The sequence below is a fragment of the Bombyx mandarina genome, chromosome 05 (genome assembly GCF_030267445.1).
Source record: "Bombyx mandarina strain Sakado chromosome 05, ASM3026744v2".
NCBI lineage: Eukaryota > Metazoa > Arthropoda > Insecta > Lepidoptera > Bombycidae > Bombyx > Bombyx mandarina.
Window position 1 is genome coordinate 13,650,393 of NC_143212.1, and position 26,572 is coordinate 13,676,964.

General features: G+C 39.2%; 1 protein-coding gene across 4 annotated transcripts in view; it reads right to left on the minus strand.

The window, feature by feature from the left end:
- Positions 1-26,572, minus strand: part of kcc (solute carrier family 12 member kcc) — a 468,256-nt gene that overhangs the window by 394,360 nt on the left and 47,324 nt on the right. The window lies entirely within an intron of this gene.

Genomic DNA, 26,572 nt, shown 5'->3' on the forward strand with positions numbered 1-26,572 from the left:
ACTTGACTTTGATTTGGATAAAATCTTTATTTTGTATTTAAATTAATCTGTCTATTAACTTACGCAGGAGATCAACTACGCTCGGATGAAATATTAAGATCTTCTTGCGAACCGGCTTCCAGTAATGACAACTTCTTCTTCATCTATCTTTTAATTTTTGAATTAATAAAATCAATCGTGAAATGAATCGAATCTTTTATTTGGGTTTATGCACTGACTGCTGTATTTTATTTTGTCTTTAACTGTTAAGACTATGAAAATTACCATTTTTGATAGCAAACAGTGATTCCATTTCAACCGATAAAAAAACAATTGCTTAACCATTGTTACTTTAGATAACTCACATAATATTGTTACACACACAAACAGTTAGTCTATTGTATGAAGTCGTCGCGGCCTAAAGGATAAGACATCCGGTGCATTCGTATCTTGCGATGCACCAATGTTCGAATCCGGCGGGCGGGTACGAATTCTTCTAATCAAATACGTACATAACAAATGTTCACGATTGACTTCCACGGTGAAGGAGTAACATCGTGTAGTAAAAATAAAACCCGCAATATTTTAATTTGCGTAATTACTGGTGGTAGGATGTCTTGTGAGTCGGCAGGGGTGGGTACCACCGTTCTGCCACAAATTACGACTGACTCGGTGGAGTAGAAGTTAACGCCTGTGATTGCCCGCATAACGGCCATGGGCTCTATTCCCATTCCAGGAAATATTTGCATGACATATATACGTTTACTGGAACGTATAATTCCCGAAAAAATCCTCCAGATTACAAGGTCGCGATGAACAATCACATGTCAAAAATCTATATTGATATACATTTGAATAGTTGATTTAACAACAACACACGATTTAGACACAACACTTTGGAACGATTTGGAAATAGCTTCCGGCTAATTTAATGAAATTATTATCAAATCTTCGGGTGCGTTCCACGTAATATTAAAAAAAAAAAAAAAAAAACAATTTTTAAAATAACCAAGGAACAGCAAAATCAATTTTCCCATTAAACCTTCGTTTGTTTTGTAAGGCGGACTGCCGGTTTTGTTTGAATTCAATTAAAATTTGATCCGGATTGATGCTTTGGTACAAAACATTCTACGAGCTCTCGGACTATCTGGTATTAAGAGCTTACCGGCTACCAGAGAAAAGACAATATAAATGACACTAAGCATATGGGAACTCTGTCGAACCGCTCTTTTCGATATCGAGTCGAGGGAACCCGCTCCTCCCCACGACCTCTCACAGCTGGAGTCCCGCAAGGCTCTGTCCTTTCACCCCTCCTATTTAGCTTATTCGTTAACGATATTCCCCGGTCGCCGCCGACCCATTTAGCTTTATTCGCCGACGACACGACTGTTTACTATTCCAGTAGAAACAAGTCCCTAATCGCGAAGAAGCTTCAGAGCGCAGCCCTAGCCCTAGGACAGTGGTTCCGAAAATGGCGCATAGACATCAACCCAGCGAAAAGTACTGCGGTGCTATTTCAGAGGGGAAGCTCCACACGGATTTCCTCCCGTATTAGGAGGAGGAATCTCACACCCCCGATTACTCTCTTTAGTCAATCCATACCCTGGGCCAGGAAGGTCAAGTACCTGGGCGTTACCCTGGATGCATCGATGACATTCCGCCCGCATATAAAATCAGTCCGTGACCGTGCCGCGTTTATTCTCGGTAGACTCTACCCCATGATCTGTAAGCGGAGTAAAATGTCCCTTCGGAACAAGGTGACACTTTACAAAACTTGCATAAGGCCCGTCATGACTTACGCGAGTGTGGTGTTCGCTCACGCGGCCCGCACACACGTAGACACCCTTCAATCTCTACAATCCCGCTTTTGCAGGTTAGCCGTCGGAGCTCCGTGGTTCGTGAGGAACGTGGACCTACACGACGACCTGGGCCTCGAATCTATACAGAAATACATGAAGTCAGCGTCGGAACGGTACTTCGATAAGGCTATGCGTCATGATAATCGGCTTATCGTAGCCGCCGCTGACTACTCCCCGAATCCTGATCATGCAGGAGTCAGTCACCGTCGACGCCCTAGACACGTCCTTACGGATCCATCAGATCCAATAACCTTTGCACTAGACGCCTTCAGCTCTAGGAGCAGGCTTAGGGACCTCGGTAACCGTACTCGTCGAACTCGACAAAGAGTTCGCCGTGCAACCTAACCCATGAATCAGCTCGCTGAGTTTCTCGCCGGATCTTCTCAGCGGGTCGCGATTCCGATCCGGTAGTAGATTAATTCGCGAAGCAGCTACTCTTGAGTTGTTAGGTCTCCTTCGGAGGCGCTCGGGCAGCTGTTAGCAAATCCCACCCCTCCTGGCTGAGCTTTTGCTCGCCCACCTGTCCTGGTGAAACTGGAAAGGCCTCCGGGCCACCAGTAATCCTTCAATCATAAAAATAAATAAATATGGGAACTCGAGATTCAAAACTCGAATGTATTTAACATACTGCTTTGCGGAAAAAATACAAGTTGTTGATTTAGTTGGCACTAGATTTGTTGTTGGCGCTTCAGAAACGTTTTTTTTTGTTTTTAATTTTATGCTATGATATTTGCCGTAAGAATTTGATATGCAGTTTCCACACCTACGTTATGATGATGTAGTGAAATTATAATATTTTTCATAAAACAAAATATATATTCCAAAGTCATGTTCAATTCCTAAAGTTTTATTTATTTATAACTTCTTATACTAGAAAGTATAAAGGCGGACTTAATGCCATAGGCATTCTCTAACAGTCTACCTTAGGGGAGTGCAGAGATGAAGCTTGGTAGGTGTAGTGTGAAGGGGATATTACTTAAACATATATTATGTGTATATATAACATACATAATACATAGTACTTAAATAAATACATATACATAAATATATAGATATATATATATATAAAAACATATATAAACAAATATTATCAATTAGATGACTCTGCTAAAAAAGTTATTGCAATCGAAGCATTTATAACTGCGCATTGATTCTCAATTATATTTCCATCTCGTCTTTACACAAGGGAGCCGATGTTCGATATAACGAAAGACTAATTTCTTCGCGTGCTTTATTAATATTCCTCTCCTTTTTTCTCGTCTCGACAATTTGCGTAAATCGAATGTCGATGAAAATAATGTCTTCCACGTGTTTCCGTTTTCAGTGAAATAGGTGTCCAAGGTCTCCAAGTGTCGAGCAGCGTGAGCTGTGATCTCGAGAATAGTGCGGATCTGGTTAGTATGTATATAAACATAATAGAAGTTCAACGGCCGTCTGGTGTAGTGGTAAGTGACATGGTCACTACACAAGGGGGTCGCGGGTTCGACTCCCGCCAAGGGAAGTTATTTGTATGATAAATATAAATGTCTTTTCCAGGGTTATGGATGTATATTAAATATTAAATATATGTATGTGTATAATAAAAATCTTACATTTATATCCGTTATCTGGTACCTGTAACACAAGTTCTTTACGAACTTATCACGGGACCAGTTAACGTGGCGTGATTGTTAGTAAATATTTATTTATTATTTATTTATTTAATTGTAAACGTCAAATTGTTGATTTAATTACCAAGATAAATGTCGCGTATTAACCAAAATGTCGTTTAACACGTCGACTGCTGTGTAGGTTACCGGTGCTCTACGTGGCGCACTGAAGTAATTATTAGAAGGTAAAAATCGGTAGGATAGTTGTACTCACAGATGCACCTAAATATAATAATAATAATAAATTCATAAATTTTGCGGACTTGGTTGGTATCACATGACATCGAAAGTAATCTACAGGTGTGTGCCTATCCACAAATAAAAAAGGTTCGTTTACACAGGTATGATTGCTCACTAAAGTAGAACTTGAGTACGATTTAATTATAAAAATTACCTATGGCGCTATCAAGTTGATAACATCTTGTTTGGCAGAGTTAGTAAATGTTTGAGCTTTATGGTGCATTGGCAAATAGCCAGCGACGGCTTTCGGCCAGATAGTCTAAATACTCTTTTTGTTGCTGCTACTGTATGGTAGATTTGTTCAAATAAGCTCTTAGTTCATAATAAACCAAAGTTAATGGTAGTTTTTAATCTTAATTCTAAAATCTATATGGAGAATGTGGATGTTGCAATCAAATGTTGATCGTATTTCATATCTAAATGCTAAAATCGTTCATCAGACTTGGTCGGGAAAACCGTAAAGAGGAAAACGTGAAACGAGCGACAAGTTAAATTTGAAAAAGTTTGAATGAACACATTCGATACACAATGTATTGAATAGAAAATCGTATAATTTATGCCAATAACATCGGGAACAGAAATAGGAATCTAGCGGTAAATGTGATTAATTAAAGTTGGACGGTCGTTACTTCAAAGTATTGAAACCAAAATTCAAAGCGGCCCTAGTTAGATTTTATCAAATTCGACCAGTGTGTGTGCTTAGTGCGAGTTTTTAACTTTCTCGATAGCGTAAAAGTTAACTCAAATTTGTATGGAGTTGGAACTTTTGCCGCTAGGGGCGCTGTTCAAGAAGGTTAAAAAGCTCGCACTAAGCACACAGATGGGGCAGCCATCACACGCTCATCGCAGCTGTTCATCATCGTTACAAACACAAACAGTTCCAAACAAAAACGGGAATGTTTTACTTTAATTGAGTCGTATGTAAGTTTTTTATTATCAATATTAAATATCTTTTTTGTACTGTTTTGAAGGAATTGGTAAATAAACAAAATGTGCTAAAAAGTAATCGGTAACACAATTTAGTTATAATATTGCAAAAGATTCCATTCCAATCTATCATCGTCATCATCATTATCACCCTGCGGCAGTCCACTGCTGGACATAGTCCTCCCCCAAAACTCGCCACTGAACCCGATCTTCGGTTCTACGCATCCAGTTACTGCCAGCTGCCTTGCGCAGGTCGTCGCTCCATCTAGCAGGAGGGCGTCCTACACTACGTTTGCCGGTTCGCGGTCTCCACTCCAGAACACGTCTACCCCAACGGTTATCGGTTCTGTGACATATGTGACCAGCCCACTGCCACTTCAGCTTACTAACTCTGCGAGCTATATCGATCACTTTGGTTTTTGCCCGAATGACCTCATTGCGTATTCGGTCTCGCAATGACAAACCAAGCATAGCTCGCTCGATAGCTCGCTGAGTAACTTTTAGTTGGTGGACTAGTCGCACAGTCAGTGTCCACGTTTCGGCTCCATAGGTAAGCACGGGTAGGACGCGCTGAGTATAGACCTTTGTCTTCAGACATTGTGGTATGGGCGACAACAAGACCTGACGAAGCTTACCGAACACTGCCCAGCCCAACTAAATCCTTCTGGTCACTTTCTTCTCAAAGTTGTTTCTACCTAGTTGTAGGGTCTGCCCCAGGTAGACATACTCATGAACAACTTCGAAAGGTGTACCATCAATTCATTCCATTCTATAGATTACTTAAATTTTTATTTTAGGTCGTTGCTTCATATTGTATAATATAATATGTGACGTTATAAAAAAATATCCCTAAAAGACTAGGAAGCGAAAAATTAGAGCTGCATATGCCACTGAATAAAATAAAGTATTTAATCGGTAAATAAGTAGTCTCGTCAGCATCTCTGTGGTTCGTGATCACCTCCGCCACCGAGAATTGTCGAGTGGTGAGGAGGTCGGCTGCCCATAGTATACGAAAAAAACAATAGACAATTATTTTTTTTTGCTTTGAGGGGTAGACGAGCTCACAGCCCATCTGGTGTTAAGTGGTTACTGGAGCCCATAGACATCATGAGCCATGAGCCATCGTGAGCCATGATCCAGACTACGCGCAGACTTCCAGGCGTGTTGGCAGGATTCCCACTTGGAGGTGCGGCTAGGAGAATAGTCGCCTGCACGGGGCACCGCGCCCATGCGGTGCGGGCTCCGGAGTAAGTGCTCCGGAATTCCCTCACCTTAACGTGGGCCAGGGCACAGTTCCCCTGTGATGCAATGGCGGCGGCCACTTCGTCCTGGGTCGCGACTTGACTTCCACCATTTTGACGGGGCGTTCGATGTGCACTATCTCTGGGTCTGGCAAGATCTCCCGGAGCCGCGCCACCAGTCTTTCCGCGGCTACGCCAGATTGGGCGCCTGGACATTCCAGTAGCCGGGCTGCGTTAGCGGTGTGCCGAACCTTGAGCCCGCCCTCCACGCTTACGGCGTCGACATCAAGGGCCCCGCGTGCTCGGTTCATTACCTCCATATAAGTGATGCCATTTTCCTTTGCGGCCAGCATTTACTCCAAGACTACTGCCGCTGAACACGGAGGGCGCGGTTTGCCGTTTCGACGCCTCTTGTTCTTTCCTTGAGCTGCCGCTCGACCCTCTTGATGGGGAGCAGCAGCCACTGAGGGGGGCTGGGGGCGTGTCGCAGCCGGCACCGTTTTTTTATTCTTATGGCCCCGCTTCACCACCTCAGTCCGGGCCACACCCATACAGGATGGAGCTGAATGCAGCGGGTGGGGCTGGGGTGGCGGTACCGGCTTAGCAGCATTCACACACCCCTTTTTTTTCATGCGGCTCCTACCGGGCCTCACCTTAACAGCCTGGCGCGTGTTAGCGGCCGTAGGCTGTGGTCTTGGGGGCTGGACAGGTGTTTGCCGGCCAGCGGGTCCATATACAGTGGCCCTTAATATTTGGGCCCTTTTAAGCTCAATGGGCTTTATTTTGGTGACAGTGACAGCCTGGACCTTAGCGAGCCCAGCGAACTGGGGCTTCGCCTGGGTCGCGGCTTTTCGCTCATGGGCGAGCGGCGGCCTTGCACGCTCCACGGGTGAGCATGCTGGTCTCAAATTAGGCGCAGCAACTCCATTCTTGCTATTAAAAATCTTGTCAGCTCATACCATGGACTTCGAAGGCTAATTACATAGGCGCACCCTCGACAGAGGGATGACATTTTGTCCCGACATTAGGACAGTTGGCGACCAAGACACGTTCCTATACTACAATGAGTTCGACGTACGAACTACTAGTCCATAGCCACAACTTACAATTTTCTCGCCAAATCTTCTGAGTGGGTCGCGATTCTAATCCGGTAGTAGACTCAGCAGAGTGCTGCTCTTCCTGGGCCAATGCTAGCAATATCTCAGGTTAAGCCTTTGAGCTTACCTGCCGTTCCACGCGTAGATGTTATTGTAATAGGCCACCCACTACAAATAATAAAACTTTATTCATTTCACCCACGATTATTTAGAGAAAAATATATTAATTATTGACTAAAATCTCTAGTATTTGTTGTTGCACTAAACCGCCTTACTTACTAAGCATATAATACTTGATTCGATTTATTTGCCTAGAGAAGTAATAAAAAGATAAAATACAACAATTCAAAAATATACTTTCTATTTCCGTGGTTAAAATTCGATTTCCTTTACACATGGAAGCTTCCAAGTAAAGAGGTCTTTGGTTGAATTTTTTCGATACTTTAGAGAGAAAAACATTTCTCCAGTTCGCTTCTTAAAGCCCTTCAATCGAATTTCATAAGATATTCTTGAAATATTCATTATATTTTCTGTGTTTACAATAGTATGTATTACTAAATTGTTTTCTTTTAGTATTGCTCAATTCATCGCACAGTCCCAGCTGCGTTATAATTGGAACAAATAAAAATAAATGTACATATTATATTTGAATGACTTCGTGTCTTAAACTGAACTTATATCTGTAACCGATATCACCGAACTTAATAAGAGTGCTTCAATTTTAAAGTCGGTGTCTTTTGAAGCATTACAAACAAACAATTTCATCGTACTTTTTCTATGAAGCTCGAACGCTTGATGACATTTAGGTTTAGTTTGACTCCAAATCACTTCTTTGCTGATCAAAACCACAGAAAAAACGCCTTTTAAAATATTTTAAAGTTATCTATTGTAGTATTGTCCATCAGACCATCAAACGGGCTGTATTCTCATTTGTCTGTATTGGCCATTAAAGAATGTAAGACACAGTTCTGCCAGTCTAACTGTAATGGTCAAAGCCAATAGATTCGAGGTTTATAATTTATAATAAACTGTCTTTTACGCACGGTTTCCCTAACATTAATGCAAAATTTAAGTAAGTAAATTGGGGCACAAGTGGGGTCGCTAATATATAATGCATGGTAGATCCCACTGTATGGTACTGATACATACAAATTCTGAGCATAAGACGCTGGGCTTCTACTAGCTGAGCACGAAAAAACTATATCATCTTGAGATTTGAGATCAAAGTCTCTTATTGTGGAGATCGGATGTCGGGTGAGAGAGTGTAAGGAGAGTCGTTTGGTAAGTAGGACCCTAAAAATATCCTTGGGTTCGCGTGCCCCTTAGACACGGACCCTCGTATGAGGATCGGTACCCTGTCTGAAGAAAAAAACCGTAGGTAGGTTTTTTTTTTTTTTATTGCTTAGGTGGATGGACGAGCTCACAGCCCACCTGGTGTTAAGTGGTTATTGGAGCCCATAGACATCTACAACGTAAATGCGCCACCCACCTCGAGATATAAGTTCTAAAGTCTCCTTTCATTTCCTCTTGATTTGTATTTTCTGATGAACCATGAGCATTGCTTCTATTATATTAAATTAGTGCAATATAGCGTCACCTACTGCGCTCATCAATAATATTATAAAGATAAGCTATCATACCATACAAGTGACGCGCATTAATAGGCATTCAATCGCAGCGATTGTTTATCACGTAATATACGGGCAGATGTGTCCGGCCCCTAACGCTGTCGGGCAATCCAATTACTGGATTAGCCACCGCTAAAGTGGGGTGAAGTGAGGCGTCACACTGGCCTCTTACATTTTACCTGTGCTCTCTAATGTTTATTGCGCGGGATTTTGACTGGGCAACGTGTGAAAAAAAAAACGATGAACTCAGATTAAGTATTCCGAATGCTTTCGCAATCTTAATTTTGTAGAGAAACTTTTAAATTGTAGTTTAGCGTTCCGTTGTGTAGTGTTAGGTTTCTTTTGGTTTTTTTTTTGTTGCGTAGACTACCAGATCAAAATTGCGACCCTCGGAGAAGATCCGACAAGAGACTCAGCGGGTTGATACATATAGACTCATAAAAACTGTAGTTTTATTGTTTTTAGGTCAGAGTCCACCGTTAATGTCATATAGACAGGTTTTTTGCATTTTTTACGATAAAACAAAATAGAAAATTTTAATTGTGTAAATCAAAATACTTTGTGTGTCTTGTTTTCCCGGCCACCACGATTTTTATTTGATTTTGATGGTTTTCGGTATCGTTAGGCGAGTTTAAAACGTTTTAAATATCAAAAGGATCGCAATTAACCCAAAGTTGTAATCACCCCATCACTCTCATATTTTGCCATGGATGTTGTGAAATATCAATCGATTTTCATAGAAAATGCGCAGGCGTGGTATACGATTAGGCCCTTTTTACTACCGTCATGGCTAAGAAGGCCTGCAATAGCAGTGTAATTCATAATAATATATACCAATGAGAGCATTACTTACTGTCATTTATTTTTGTTTTTTTTTACTGGAGCCTATAGACATCTACAACGTAAATGCGCCACCCACCTTGAGATATAAGTTCTGAGGTCTCAGTATACTTACAACAGCTGCCCCACCCTTCAAACCGAAACGCATTAACTGTTCCACGGCAAAAATAGTCAGGGTGGTGGTACCTGCCCGTGCGGACTCCCAAGAGGTGCTACCACCAGTAATTACACGTTTTGTTATTACACGATGTTATTCCTTCACCGTGGAAATCAATCGTGAACATTTGTGAAGTACGTATTTCATTAGAAAAATTGTCCAGACGGCTGGCTGATCCTTCGGCTGGTCGTAGGACCGTCGAGGCGATTCACCCGGTCCTTGTGGATTGGGTGAATCGTGACAGAGGACGCCTCACTTTCCGGCTCACGCAGGTGCTCACTGGGCATGGTTGCTTCGGTGAGTTCCTGCACCGGATCAGAGCCGAGCCGACGGCAGAGTGCCACCATTGTGATTGCGACTTGGACACGGCAGAGCATACGCTCGTCGCCTGCCCCGCATGGGAGGGGTGGCGCCGTGTCCTCGTCGCAAAAGTAGGAAACGACTTGTCGTTGCCGAGTGTTGTGGCATCGATGTTCGGCGACGACGAGTCGTGGAAGGCGATGCTCGACTTCTGCGAGTGCACCATCTCGCAGAAGGAGGCGGCGGGGCGCGTGAGAGACGCACAATCCCGCTGCCGTCGAGCGGGGGCCAGGGAGGCGGATCTCGCCCAAGCCCTGGCCCTCTAAGTGTTTCGGGTCCCCTTCATATGTCGGTCTGGGGACCGGCGAAGGGGGCCTAAGAAGACGACGTGCAAGCTGCTCTGCACGCGTTTTACGCAAGAGCATCCGGGTGATGGAAGGCCGGCTATCCTCGACCCACGCTGGTTCTGGTCCAGCGGGGTATTCCGTAGGATAGCTCACTCTAACCGGCGCCATCTAGGCGAGCTTCGAATAGCCTGCCGACCGAGAGGGCTGGTGGTCGTGACGCCGACGACCGCCGGTCCGGCGTCCCGAGGGGGAGGGTGATGGGAGAGATGTGCTCCGCACTAAACGCTTCACTTTCCCCCCTTTGCCTCTTCATGAGTTCTGTCTCATGCGAGGTTTGGACGTTGGTTGTTGAGCGACAGGAGGTTTTAGTCAGTTCGACTCTGACATGCCCCGCCCTCTATCGCCAGTGGAGGGCGGAAGTCCGGCGATTTCCTCCTGACCAAAACAAAAAAAAAAAAAACCCGCCTGCGGGATTCGAACGCCGGTGCATCGCTCAACACGAATGCACCGGACGTCTTTTATCCGTTAGGCCACGACGACTTCAAACCACGGCGGTGTTGTAGATGTCCACATTCACATCAAAGCAATAAAATAAAAAAATATTGAAATTAGACCCTCAGACCGATAGCCAGTATCAATTTGCACAACCATTTAGACCGCCATTTATACCGCCATTTATATAGCACAATTTTATTGCGATATCGACTTCATATTACTTAATGCAAAAAACCCGGGAACCACGGGCAAATAACCATAAAATAATAAAATACTATTAGCGGTACCTTCTAAAGAAGTCATATAATTGTATCTACTGTTACCAAGGCCGCATAGAATTCAGTTTTGAGCTGATGTTAGATCGAAGAAACCATGACCTTGATAGCGTGGTAGGGACTGTTGGTTACGTCAAAAATGTTATAACTGTTATTCATGGTGGCTGTCTCGCGATATTTTTTATAGCACCCTCGTGTTCAAAGTTTTACGTATGTTTGAAAATGGTCTTAAATCTGCTTTACCTTTTTCTATGTGTTCCTATACAGCACTGATTTGGAGTGACAAATGAAAAACTCCTTCGATTTTGAGGTTAGAAAATCTTAGCTGCTAATATGTCAGCTATTAGCTGCTTTAACATTAGTAGAACTGTAACAGTTGTTATAACATATATATGAACATATATAACATATACATATAGGTATATAACGTACATACATAAAGTATAAGAATTTTCGTCTCAATAATTAGACGGCTAATTTGGAGTTAACCGGGCAATTACAAGACCTCATAGGTAGAGATAAGACTAGGGTTTCAAATCAAACCTTACGCATGACTGCTTCGCAACAGAAATAGAATGCCACTACTAGTATTAAATAATTCATGTTTTGCTATATTTTATTTTCCTTTGCAGTAAGTACATCGTTTTATTTTTAACTTGCTTGCAGAGCTCGGCAACATGCTGTTACGCCGGTAAGAGTAACGTCATCTATCGCCGAATAGCAGAAACGAATATCAAAGGAACTAGTAACATCAAGAACGCTCGAGAAGTACAACGCCATCTATTGTCAGAATTAATTTTATTATTGACCAGAATGTTCCCGATAAATCTAGGGATGTCGGGACGTTGTAGAGATGGCACAAAGTCAGTTATTAAACAGATCTACTCGAAGCAAAACAGCGAACGGATCACCTAAAGCGAAGCGGAAGAAGTGAATTGAGAATTTTAAATTGTTCGTTAGGTGCTCGAAGTTTTATTACAGTCTTAATTTGTACTTCGGTAGAATTTTTATCTATCCCAAACCCCAGCGCGTAACAATACCTTCAGTTTATGAGAATATCCATCTACCCAACACTTCAAGCGTGTTTATATGGCTATGCTATTCAGCTGAGATTGTTTTACTTTGTTTAGTCTTTTGTATCGGCAGATAAGCATGAATGGAAGAAGCAAAACCAACATAACCTGTTTCTAACTGGCCACTTATATTAACAAAGTTTTTTTTTTTTTTTTTTTTTTATTGCCCTTGTAGGCAGACGAGCATACGGCCCACCTGATGGTGAGTGGTTACCGTCGCCCATGGACTTCAGCAATGCCAGGGGCAGAGCCAAGCCGCTGCCTACCGCTTAATACTCTCCACAAGCCTCGTTTGAAGAAGGACATGTCATAGCGCTCGGGAAACACCGTGGAGGGGAGCTCATTCCATAGCCGGATGGTACGTGGCAAAAAATATCTCTGGAAACGCACTGTGGATGACTGCAGTGGCTCCAGGTAGTATGGATGAACTCTACTCCGGTGGCGGGCGGTGCGATGGTAAAAACGAGATGCCGGTATCATCTCGAACAATTCCTCAGAGCACTCCCCATGGAACATACGGTACAGAATACAGAGGGAACCGAAGTCCCTCCGCAGACCCAGAGGCTCCAAACGATCCGTGAGAATGGGATTATCGACAATCCGAACGGCCCTCCTCTGTATGGAGTCAAATGGAAGAAGCTGGTATTTGGGAGCCCCGGCCCAGAGATGGGAGCAGTACTCCACGCGAGGCCGGACTTGTGCTTTTTAAAGCAAAAGTCTTTGTCCAGGCGTGAAGTACCGCTTTGCTCTATTGAGGACTCCCAGCAAAGTCCGTAGACTGTGAACTAAGCGTGTATAATTTATAAAATTAACAATGATTTTCGTTTACTTTGAATGGTTTGCTTCGGTTTCAATACACTGTGTATAGATTACGTTGGTATTTCGTGCAATGTTGCTCTTTAATTTGACAAATAATATCTGATTTAAAGAGTAGTTTCTTGGTGTTATTACAAACAATCGTGCCGGTCTGAATAGGTTTCATATGTCTTATAGTATTGAATGCTCTTTTACACAATAGGCAATACGTTTTAGTCTGAAATTACTTTCAAACTACAAACAAAGCATTCGTTTGGACAGTAAATTAAATAAATTGAATTGGAGCGTATAATCCTTGGGTATTTTGGGGCTTCGTTTGAAACGGGTCACAGCCCACAGACTACTTCGATTAAGTCAAGTTGTAAGTGGCCAGAAAGTGCAAAGTGTGGGTTACCCAATTGTGCTCTAAATGTGAATTTATCTAAAACAATCCATACGTATAAAAGTGTGTTTTTTTTTTATTTACTTAGGTATTTTATTTTTAGAAGTCGTCGTGGCCTAAATGATAGTATGTCCGGTGCATTCGTATCTAGCGATGCAACGGTGTTCGAATCCCAGGCGGGTACCAATTTTTCTAATGAAACACGTACTTAACAAATGTTCACGATTGACTTCCACGGTGAAGGATTAACATCGCGTAATAAAAATCAAACCCGCAAAATTATAATTTGCGTAATTACTTGTGGTAGGACATCTTGTGAGTTCGCACAGGTAGGTACCACTGCCCTGCCTATTTTTGCCGTTAAGCAGTAATGCGTTTCGGTTTAAAGGGTGGGGCAGCCGTTGTAACTATACTGAGACCTTAGAACTTATATCTAAAAGGAGGGTGGCACATTTATATTGTAGATGTCTATGGGCTCCAGTAACCACTTAACACTAGGTGGGCTGTGAACTTCGTCTACGCATCAAAAGAATAAAATAAAAAAATTCTTTGGCCTTCTTTCCCGTCACAATGAAGACATGATTTGACTTTTTTAAAAAATAATTAAGTGATAATATTAGATCACCAGAGTGAAATAGGCAACCTTTTATCCCGAAAAAACAACTTACGAAAAACATACCTTTTATCCCGAACGAATATCTTACGGGAAACTAAGTATAGGCTACCTACTTTTTATCTCGAAAAAGTTTCTTACGGGAAACTACACTGACATTTCTGCCTGAAGCCGCGGATAACAATTAGTGAATTGTTCTTCTTCTTCTCAGTCGTACACTCCTGGCGGAGTGGTCGTTGTTAAGTATGTCTTATCGTGGTTATGTTGTCTGGAAGATATCGCTTTTAGCGATAAGACCGCCTTTTCTACAAATCTATCTGCTTTTTGGCTGATTTTGTGTGCGATAAAGTGTATTCTCTCTCTCTCTCTCTCTCTCTTATTGCTTGGTTGCGGCTTTTGCGAGACTTCTCCATCTCTCTATATGTGACGGTACGTGTATATTCAATAAGGGAACACTTAGTAGATGACTTAATTAAGTCTGTCCACATTGTATACTAGTGCATTACAAGGCACAATTGATGGAGACAGGCCGTATTGTCTGCACCCATTACTGAGTGCCGCTATCTGGCCTATTTCTGCCATTAAACAATTATGGGTTCCATTTTGATGTGTGGGACAGTCGTTATAAGTTATAGCTATTGATGCTTTAACCTCCATACCTCAAGACTGATGGTACTCACATTAAAATCTCAACTCGGTCTATGGGCTACTGTTATCATTAAAATAAATGAGCCATGAGCTCCTTCACGCAATAATGAAAGGAAAATATTTATTCTGATACTTCTTTGTCCGTTCAAACCAAAGACCCCGTTAATTATAAGGACAGTCAATTTTCACTCAGTATACAAAAAAATACAATAAGTACAACAGCACTATTCTACAAAAGTACTAATACAAAGCTTCTCTCTTTGTCAATGCTTAGTTCATGATCGTAATACGGATGCCAACAAACCTGTTGAAAGGAGATTATTAGCGATTCTTAATGCCAGATGTTCGAAATTGGCTCGAAGCCAAGTACCTTAGTTTTCGTTTGATGAGAAGTAAAAGAATAGCTCATTGATGAGAGTAGAGTGGAGTATAGTTACTTTTTTATCGCATACTATTTTTATTTAATTTTTATTGCAAATCGCTATTTTATTTGCTAAATAGCATAATTGCTATTTTTATTGCATTGCATTGCGATTTAATGCAAGCTTACAAAAAGAAAATATTGATTATACAAAAGCACCGTATGACACACTGGTGGTAGGACCTCTTGTGAGTCCGCGCGGGTAGGTACCACCACCCTGCCTATTTCTGCCGTGAAGCAATAATGCGTTTCGGTTTGAAGGGTGGGGCAGCCGTTGTAACTATACTGAGACCTTAGAACTTATATCTCAAGGTGGGTGGCGCATTTACGTTGTAGATATCTATGAGCTCCAGTAACCACTTAACACCAGGTGGGCTGTGAGCTCGTTCAACAATCTAAGGAATAAAAAATAAAAATAAAACTGGTGGTGGTGCGTATTTTAAGCGCGCACAGATGACACAATCACAATCTTGTTTCTTTCTGCAGCGAAGTAGCTAAGTGTTCTGGTTTTAGCGGTGGCACTACGGTTAAACAATATAAAATATGTACTTCATAGTTGCTATTATAATGCAATTGAGAATTCAATAACATTTACAAGCATATCCATCCGTCACCTATTTTCTCTTTTTATTTATAAAGCAGATGGACGATGTCGCGCCCGGCTTGGTGTTACGTGGTTACCATAGACATTAATCATGCTAATGCCGCATACCACCATGAGATATGAGTTCTAAGTCTCAGTAACCTACCTGTTTGGTGAAATCCTTGAAATACCAAAAACAGATAAATAAATAAATAAATATTTACTAACAGTCACGCCACGTTAACTGGTCCCGTGATAAGTTCGTAAAGAACTTGTGTCACAGGTACCAGCTAACGGAAATAAATGTAAGATTTTTATTATACACATACATATATTTAATATACATCCATAACCCTAGAAAAGACATTTATATTTATCATACAAATATCTTCCCTTGGCGGGATTCGAACCCGCGACCCCCTAGGGTAGTGACCATGTCACTTACCACTACACCAGTCGGCCGTTAAAGATGTATCTTGTTTGGAACCAATTTAATAAGGAACGAAAAGCGAACGCTAACGAATCGAGATGCCTAATTTTCATACATTAAACTGAACTTTCAAAAGTATTAAATTTCGTACATTTACAGGATTACATTTCCCAACGCTGCGAATCCTTTTTACACGCTTTATATTAGCTTCACTTGTATGTACCTATGTTTGTAACTGACTCCTTTAGACGCGATTTTGACCGACTTTAAATGGCCAGATTTCATTCAAACTTTGTAGATTTATCGAGAACCGATGACAATTGAATATTAAAAAATAAAAATTGAAAAAAAGATATTAAAAAAAATAGTTGAAAATATTGAAATTCAACTAAAAAATGAATAATAAATAATAGTTTAAAAAAAAAACTAAAAAACACACTTTATATAAAATGCAACAAAAAAATAAATTTCAAGAAATTTAAATTGAAAATAGTGTAAAAATAAAACTTTCTTACCCTATTTTTTCACAATAAACTATTATTTATTACGAACGTATTGGTCTGAAAAATGATTTTAGCGAGAGCTTTACATTGAAATAGGTTAAATAAATACTGATAAAACTTAAATGTAATCTACCATTAATATATAAACAAAACCGTTTGAATATGGAAGCTACACGCAAAATAAATAAACCTTAAAGTTTACATTATAGATGTTTTGAAATTTTATGAACACATTGATCCATTTGTGTAAACATTGCAGTGACTACGTAAACAGTAGACTTCATCATTATTTTGCCCGATGTTACCCGCGGATATTGTCGTCATCGCGGGAGAAGCCGCGGGTCGAAGCTAGTCTTAAAAAAGTAGCCTAAGTTACTCCTTATATCATCAGCTACCTATCAGTGAAAGTCCCGTCAAAATCGATCCAGCCGTTCCAGATATTAACCGGAACAAACAGACAGACAGACAAAAATTGTAAAAAATGTTATTTTGGTGTATGTACCATATGTATTATATATTCACATGCATATAGTACATAAAAAGAAGCTATTTCAATATTACAAACAGACACTCCAATTTTATTCATATGTATAGATAAATATTATATTTAGTAGTCGCGTACTTGGGATCCGTTAGCAAAATATAAAACGTGTGTTCTATGGATTTCTTCTGCACACCTAAAGCAATATTTTATTAACGTTGATGGGAGACAAGTTCAGGTATCCGATGTGATAAGAACGCCGTTGACCATGAAACATGAGGTCGGAGGACATGAGGTCCCACAATTCAAACCCGATGATACACGTCCTCTCACCTTTAACTTTTGCATTAGACGCCTTCATCTCTAAGAGCAGGCTTAGGGACCTCGGTAACCATACTCGTCGAACTAGACAACGAGGTCAACGTGCAACCTAACCCATGTATGAGCCCGCTGAGTTTCTCGCCGGATCTTCTCAGTGGGTTGCGATTCCGATCCGGTAGTAGATTCATTCGCGAAGCAATTTCTCTTGAGTTGTTAGGTCTCCTTCGGAGGCGCTCGGGCAGTTTTTAGCAAATCCCACCGCTCCTGGCTGAGCCTTTGCTCGCCCACCTGTCCTGGTGAAACTGGAAAGGCCTCCGGGCCACCAGTAATCTTTCCAACATAAAAAATAAACGTCAAATCGAGTTCCAACCTCAGGCGGAGCGGATGTCGGGCGAGAGAGTGCAAAGTGAGTCGTTTGGTTGGGTAGTGCCCTAAAAACATCCTTTGTCCCGCAGTCCATTCTTAACATCTGCAGACCGTCAAGTCCCACATACCTCACGTGCCCCTTAGGCGCGAACCCCTCGAATGAGGCTAAACACCCTGCCCCAACAAACAAAAAACACTGGTCTTGTACGTCAAACGACATAAACAAATTAGTACGTATATTTAATTTTTTACAACTAAGCTCGTATTTAGCGAAGCTTAAGTTAATTTCCCTAGTATCCGCGTCGTTTAAGAATATGTATACTCTTCTTTTTCTCCACCCGATCCCACTAGGTGGCGTCGGCACAGCTAATTTTTTTCCTCCATTTTCTTCTATCTCACTCCTCTCTCTCTCTCTCTCTCATATCGTCATTCACGGACTTCATTCAGGTCTTCTGCGGTCGACCTCTTCCCCCTCTACCTTGCACTACCATTTCCACACATCTTCTAGTTACATGCATCTTCTCTCTACGCATCACATGTCCATACCACGCTAATCCGCTATTTAATGATTACGGATTATTTAATGATTAATATTTTAATGATATTTAATGATTATTAACGTTAATTACCGGCTACTTTCACACTTCCTTCGATTATTCTACTGTTACTACTGTTTCTACTGATACTGTTCTATTCTATTTAATATAATGTGTTTATATTTTAATATTTAGGCACTATGCTGTTTGCATAATAATTTTATAAATTTAATACTCCATAAATTCGAAAGTAATCTCTTTGTTACGTTTTTGCACTGAAATTATTGAACCGGTTTCGACGGTATGGAAATAGTTTGAAGTCTGGGAAGTAATTTTGGCTACCTTGCATCCCACTTATGAGTTAACACGTGATACAAAGTATAGTCCACCAAACAGAAAGATAACGTGTTTTTTTTTTTAAAACGATAGACATTAGTTTGAAATTGAGTAAAATCCCAGCCCCGCCCTGCTCCAAGGCACAGTTGAGACTATTTCTCGCCGTTGCTCTACGTGATGCCGGCGGTCGCAGCTTTAACCATCACCGGGCCTCTTGTTTCATAGTTAACATAGGAACCGCGGGATTCATAATATAGTAGGTATTCGAAAAATTTGAGTGCTTAAGCGATCTTGTTCGAAATTTACACACAGCATTTCAACTATCGCTAAATGATAGGTATTTTATCGGATCTAATAAATTGAATATATTTATTTATTTCTTTATTAAGTTGCACCAACAAAGTGATCATCGATACAAAACATTGAACAATTGACAAAAGTTCATGGCAGATGTCACCTCAATTATAAGTGCAATCGACAGTGCATTAACAACAAAAATAAAAATAAAAATTATATAACTAAGATTTGATTGCATTTGATTGATTGCTTAAGATTAATTTATATTTAATTGGGAAATGATCCGCGATATACATATATAGGGATTTTCCAACTACGGCTTATAAGCGTACATTGTTGTTTATAGTGATCGAAGTGATTGCATTGCAGCTTATGAACCTCCAATAAACCCAACCCTAACGCAAAGCCTGCACCGTAGTTATACGAAACCTTAAATGAACTGATTTTACCTGTAAATTCAAATGTTCATTTCAAAATAGATTATTCTGATTTTGCTCAAGTATCTGCTACCGGCTTTTAATATTAGGAACATTATTTCTTTATATTAATACTACCTGACCCGGCAGATTTCGTACTGCCTCAATCGATAAATAAAAGACCTAAACTTTTGTATAAAATAAACTTAAAACAAACAAAAGGAATCCGTCCGACACATCAAAGGAAAAACAAAATTGTTATTTTTATTTAATTCCGAGAATTTTCATATGTATATACCTTTAAAACCTTCTCTGGACTTCCACGAATAATTCAGGACCAAAATTAGCCAAATCGGTCCAGCCGTTCTCGAGTTTTAGCGAGACTAACGAACAGCAAATCATTCTTATATAATATATAGATTAAATTTGATTTCGGTGTTCTTAATAAATAAAAGACAGTAGAATAGTGTTATTTACTAATAAAAGAGGATTTGCAACACGATTTTGTAATAACCAGCATTTTCTTAATAATCTCACAATCTAAATTGTGACAGAACAATATAACGTTGATTAAAACACTGTTGTGTTCCATGTTAATATCGTTTTTCCACTTCAGATGACTTGATGATAACAGCTGATTGCTTTTTTAATAAAACGATCGAAAAATGCGTTCAAACCGAAGTGATCCATTTGTCTATATCTATATCTATACTAATATTATAAAGAGGAAAGATTTGTTTGTTTGTTTGTTTCGAATAGGCTCCGAAACTACTGGAGCGATTTGAAAAATTATTTTACCATTAGAAGCCGACATTGTCCCTGATGAACATAGGCTACTTTTTTAAATTATTTTTTTATTTTATTTTTTTGGTTTCATGTGTGTTTTAATGTTCCCGAAGCGAAACGAGGGCGGGTCGCTAGTCTTATATATGTATGTTGAGGTGTGTTTGCGTCACCAAGGAAAACAAAGCCTTGAAAAGACTATTTAAAATTGCATGGATATTTATTATTATTATTTATAGCTTAGATGGGTGGACGAGCTCACAGCCCATCTGGTGTTAAGTGGTTACTGGAGCCGGAGTTGAATTTGAATTTGCCATATTAGACGTCTAATCCTGTCTATAAAGCACGAAAATATCTTTTTTTTTCTCTGACAGACTTAATTAATGTTTCCCGAGCTATAATATTTTTATTTAGGTATAAAACTCGCGACCTAGACGCGACAGTCGCGGTCGGGTCAACGCACCGGATATGACCAATAAACATTGTATTACTCATTTTTTTGTTATTACTGTTTGTACGTAATATTTTAGTTGATGTTCATATTGGTCGGTGTTTTTTTTTATTGCCTTGTAGGCAGATGGGCGTACGGCCCACCTGATCGTAAGTGGTTGCCGGTGCTTATGGACGACAGTAATGCAAGGGACAGAGCCAGGCCCGCTGCCTACCATAAATATTTTGAAAATAAATATTTTATATTATCTATTAATATTTCTTATAAAGTTTGAATTGTTTTGAAAATAGTATTTTACGGTATTTTCATTACAAAGCTAATGACAGAGCTAGACATAATAATGGAATATCATTTAAATACGACAAATGTTTTTGAAAAAGTATTTAAGACTTACCATATTATAGACATTAACATTTAATATTATGCCAAAAAATAAAATGTTATGTATTTAAAATTAATAATAAGATGTTATTACCAAACAATTTATAAGGTATAACCATCCAGTTGCTTATTGAACTAAATCAATAAACGAAGCTCACGTCCAGCCTCGTTTTGAGTAATTACTGGAGCCCTAATTGCTTTCTATAACGTACATGCCAAGCTCAAAATTAAAAACTATGACCTCGAACGAATGGTCGCGTCAGAAACGGGCAAGGTGATCTGACAAGGTCATCGTCGTCTGGTCATACGGTTTCCAAGTATCAACCTGAGGGGTCGGAATGTGACTTTGTCAACCAATCGCCCTTTTACAGCAGTTAGTAGAACTGAAATCCCGTAGAATTGCTTTCATGCACGCTAGAGTGATAGTAGGTGAGCAGCCTCGCACCCTCAGGTCACCATCTATTCCGCACCAAGGGGAGGACACCTAAAGGGGCCGAAAGCGGACGAGTGCCCTTCTCCGGTCTCCGACTCGACGACGACAGGTCAATGCACTCAGGAACAATATCTTCTTCTTTTCTTTTGCCGTCTTCTTCTACGAGACGATGTACTCGCAGAAGTCGAGTCGAAGCAGAAGTAAGCTGCTCCAGCCACATTGGGCAGTGTGCGAACGTGTGCTCGGCCGTGGTCTCGTTATAGCTACCGTGGTGGTACTCCGTCGTCGTTAACACTACGCTCTACTAGTAAGGTTAAGTGAAAAACAATAAGGTATACCTCCTACCTGCTTACGCCGCCAAATACGATCAGATTTAACGGGTAGCGTAACGATTATCCTAATGCAATTGAAATAAGGGTAATCATTTAACATAAGGGAGAGTACATTATTTTTTTTATTTTTTATTGCGTAGAAGTGTGGACGAGTTCACAGCCCACCTGATGTTAAGTAGTTACCGGAGCCCATAGACATCTACAACGTAAATGCCGCCATTCATCTTGAGATATCGCTTTAATATCAACCATCAGAGGTTCTATTATTTTGAGATCGTGATAACTCTTTGAAAATTGTTTGCGAGTGCTTCCTGCGAAGAGAAATAGATTGAAATACTTAGTTACTCAACAAAAAGAATTTAAGTCACTTACATTAGATACTTTACATTTGGAAACGCGCTCATTAGGTACGCGTCTCTGTTATGTAAAATCGTAAAATGTTACATGTTACGCCATGTTTTCAAAATACTACCTACCTACATGTCGCAATCCCAGAATACTTTTTTTAGAATGCCAACATATGTAGACAATTTTTGGACAATCCGTAAATAATGCATAAAGTATATACAAACAAAACAACAAACCATTCTTTATATCTATCATAAGCTGAGGTTTAATGTTTGATTAAGTTTTATGATAGTATAGTAAGTAAAAACAGTATAGTATATACTTAGTCTGGCCATAAATACTGTTACAATTAAAACTAAAAAAAAATCTATTGCTTTGACCACCTTTTTCGTACGAACACTACGTGGACGGCCAGATCTTTTCTGTCACAAACAGAGGAGGTCTCATTGCACCTATTAATAAATAGCCCGGTACACAAACATTTTACTAATACCAAGCGTATGGAGAGTTTTAAAAATTGCATTTGGCTCCATACCTACTTTGTGTAATGCAATCACAGCGATTCGGTTCACCTTATCACCCCACTCCATTTTAATATCGCAAAATGTTGTACAATGTTTTGGCGCCAAAATTAGAAAACTCAATGAGCAATCATATAAAAATGACAGATTCTAAATTCAAATGTAATATTTTGTTTATTTTTAATTGTAACAGTATTTATGGCCAGACTAAGTACTTATAGTGTATAATACAATAAAAAGCCTAATAATTACATGTATAACTAAGAATATGTTTCTGACATTCGCACAAAATACTATAATAGTAAAAACTAGCGTACTAAAAGTCCTAGCGTTAAATTATGAATAGCTCATTTGTTTTCCTACTGAACGAACGAACTTCCTATCGGTAAAGTAGAGCAAAATAGTAAAAGCCGTTTTGCTGACATACATTGCATACATAATTAGCTATGTACCCGTATCAACTGGTGAGATTATTCAAACAACATGGGCAGATAACAATTTTATTCCAAAAAAACACGTACCTAATAGGTTCACAAACGAATTAAACGATAATAGGCATAGATGTAGGCAACGGCTTGGCTCTGCCCCTGGTATTGCTGAAATCCATGGGCGACGGTAACCACTCACCATCAGGTGGGCCGTATGCTCGTCTGCCTACAAAGGCAATAAAAAAAAAGTTAAAAAATTAGAGTACACCACTGCAAAAGTAGAGTATCGTAGGCTTCAGCATCTTGCCGGTTTATGCCGCGATGCATTCACGTGTTCCAGCTTAACGGGCGAAAGACTCAAATCTCACTCATATATCCTAACTTCATATCTCAAGGTGAGTGACGTCATCACATTTTGACGTATACTAGTGCCGGTCACCCCTAAATAGCATTCGAACCGTGTGCTCTAACTACTTAATAATAAATAAATAAAACATTTCATTCCAAATGTCCAACGTAGTTCTAATTTTTAGCTTCACTATTACGAATTAATTTTGCTGTCCTATAAACAGTTTCACACGTGTAGAACTCCACGAGACCACGGCCTATCATGTTACTTAAAATAAAAATAAAACCTCCAATAACGTAATCCGATAAAGTTATTGCACGACGACTGTGTCAAATGACCACTGTTTTGTTCATTATAATGCGACTTAGAATGAACAGCTGGTCACAGGATGTTACACTAATAACAGTGATAGTACAGAGTTACCAATAAACATCATAGACGTAATACTTGTTTTTTATTGCTTAGATGGGTGGACGAGCTCACAGCCCACCTAGTGTTAAGTGGTCACCGGAGCCCATAGACATCTACAACGTAAATGCCGTCACCCACCTTGAGATATGATATTCTAAGGTCTCAGTAAAGTTACAACGGCTGCCCCGCCCTTCAAACCGAAACGCATTACTGCTTCGCGGCAGAAATGGGCGGAGTGGTTGTACCTACCTGTGCGGACTCACAAGAGGTCCTACCACCAGTGATTACGCAAATTATAATTTTGCGGGTTTGATTTTTATTACACGATGTTATTCCTTCACCGTGGAAGTTAATCGTGAACATTTGTTAAGCATGTATTTTATTAGAAAAATTGGTACCTTGCTTGCGGGATTCGAACATCGCTTGATACAAATGCACCGGAAGGAAGGCCATGTATCTAATATTTCCAAGGAACATTGTTTTATGTCTTCAAAAATGTAATCACAGCTTTACATTCTTCTTTATTTCTCTTTTGTAAGTATTTTTTGTTAGTTGTTTTTGTTAATACTAGTGGTGCCGCAATAGTCGAAATTCGACTATAATTAATTGAAATTATAAGTTTGAACATTATTATGCTTATATTGTCAAAGACTACTTCTATAATCACAGATTTCGCCTAGAGTTCATTATAGACAAATAATATTAAAGATAAACAATATTAATCTATTTTCAATTTGACCACGGACTTTAAGCATTAACTAAAGTTTGACAATAAACAAAGAGTATATATACATATGGGTGTATGTCAAATATATGACAGTGTGTGTAATGTTTTCTGTATTGATTTAATGTATCTTTCATGCATTATTTTTAAAAAATATTAGCGTTGTGCTCTCCTTCTCTGTATTCTCTATAAGTGTGGGAAATTTCATACTCCTCCGCCCGCGCAGTTTTCGTAAAAAGGGGTACAAAGTTTTGCTTCACGTATTAATATATATATATGTATGTGTTTAATTACAGTTTATCAATTATAATAAAATTGGTGTAAGCGGGGTTGGGACTTTCTAGATTAATTCTTGTATAATTTTATGCATTAACAACGGTAACTACGCTACTATTAATATTTTAAATTAATTATCTAACTACTGTATAAAATGAATATTGCGTATTTGATTGTGATCAATCACAAATCATTTATGTATCATTATCACAATGATATAAGAGAATATGTTTTCTTTTTTTTATTGCTTTAGGTAAGGTGTGGACGAGCTCACAACCCACCTGGTATTAAGTGGTTACTGAAGCCCATAGACATCTACAACGTAAATGCGCCACCCACCTTGAGATATAGGTAAGTTCTCAGTATAACTATGTTATATGTTTTATTTGATAAGATTTGTAGTTAAATTCACTTTTAAAACTACTAAATATGTTTATTTGTCGTGACTACTCAGTAGGGAAACGGGATCTCATCTAACCCTAATACTATTATACTATACTATATGATACTATATTTCCTTCATTTTCCTCCAATCGCGTTGATTGTTGGTCGTACTATGTATGACGGAATTCAAGTTGTATTATTTACGGGTTCCGGTAACCCATTAATACCAAGAAAGCTTCTATACTTTTGGTTAGTAATAAAAAAAATATTAACGATCACCAGATAAACGACGATGACTAATGAATAGTACATATAAAAGAAAAAAATATATTAAGACAAAAACAGATTCACGCTATAGATTTTATGCAAAAACAAATCCACCTTGTCAATAGGAGTAGACAATAAATTAAAACAAAACAATGAAACAAAAACAGTTTGTGTTCTCAATTCCATAACTCAGTAATGTTATATAAATATTCATTTACAAGCCAACTGAATGTATACCGATAGCTTATCAAGTCACGTGCTGTATTGACCTTTTCGCACTGTTTTGTTGATAATTTCCACGAATAATGAGTAGAGAGAGGATCGGCATTGTATATAATATATATTATCACGCCGGTAAGACTAACGTCATCTATCCCCGAATAGTTGAACGAATATCGAAGGACCTACTAGCACCTAGAACGCTCGAGAAATACACCGCCATCTATTGTCACATAGCGGAAACTACTACTAGAGATGTGTGGAATATTCTCGATAATTCTAGGGATGAGGTATAGGCTATAAAAGCGTTGTAGAGATGGCACGCAGTCAGTCAGTAAGCGGAACTACTCGAAGCGAAACAGCGAATCACCTGAATCACCTGAATCACCTGATCACCTGAAGCGAAGCGGAACAAGCGAATTGAGAGTTTCAACGTGTTTGTTGAGTGTTTTAAGTGTTCTAAGTATTGAATACAGTTTTTAAGTTTTACTTCGGTGGAATTTTATTTATCCCGAACCCCAGCTCGTAATAATATATTACAGTTGGAAAATTTTTTACTCTGATAGGAAAAATTGTTTTATGCATGTTACAAATAAAAGTTATTTAAAGAGTACACTGTAGGTATGTGTAATGCGAGCATCGATAGTAAGAAAAAAAAATCTCCATGTGTAATTTCAATTAGAGAAAAAAAAAATTTTTATATATCATAATTTATAATATAAATCATATAATATTTAATTAAACTGTTAATGAAGTTATTAAAACATTATGTTATGTTTTTTTTATTTTGAACCTAAATTGTAAACACTGTAAAATTACAATGTATTTTTATAATATATTCTGCCGTTTCCAAAGTTTTTGAATAAATAAATAAATTATAATAAATAATAAAATAATAATAATAATAATAATAATAAAAAGACACTGTGCAAGTTTTTTTTATATATAGTTTTGGTTTCTTTCACTGATTGGTGTGAACGTGCTCGCGGCCCGGCTGATGTTAAATGAT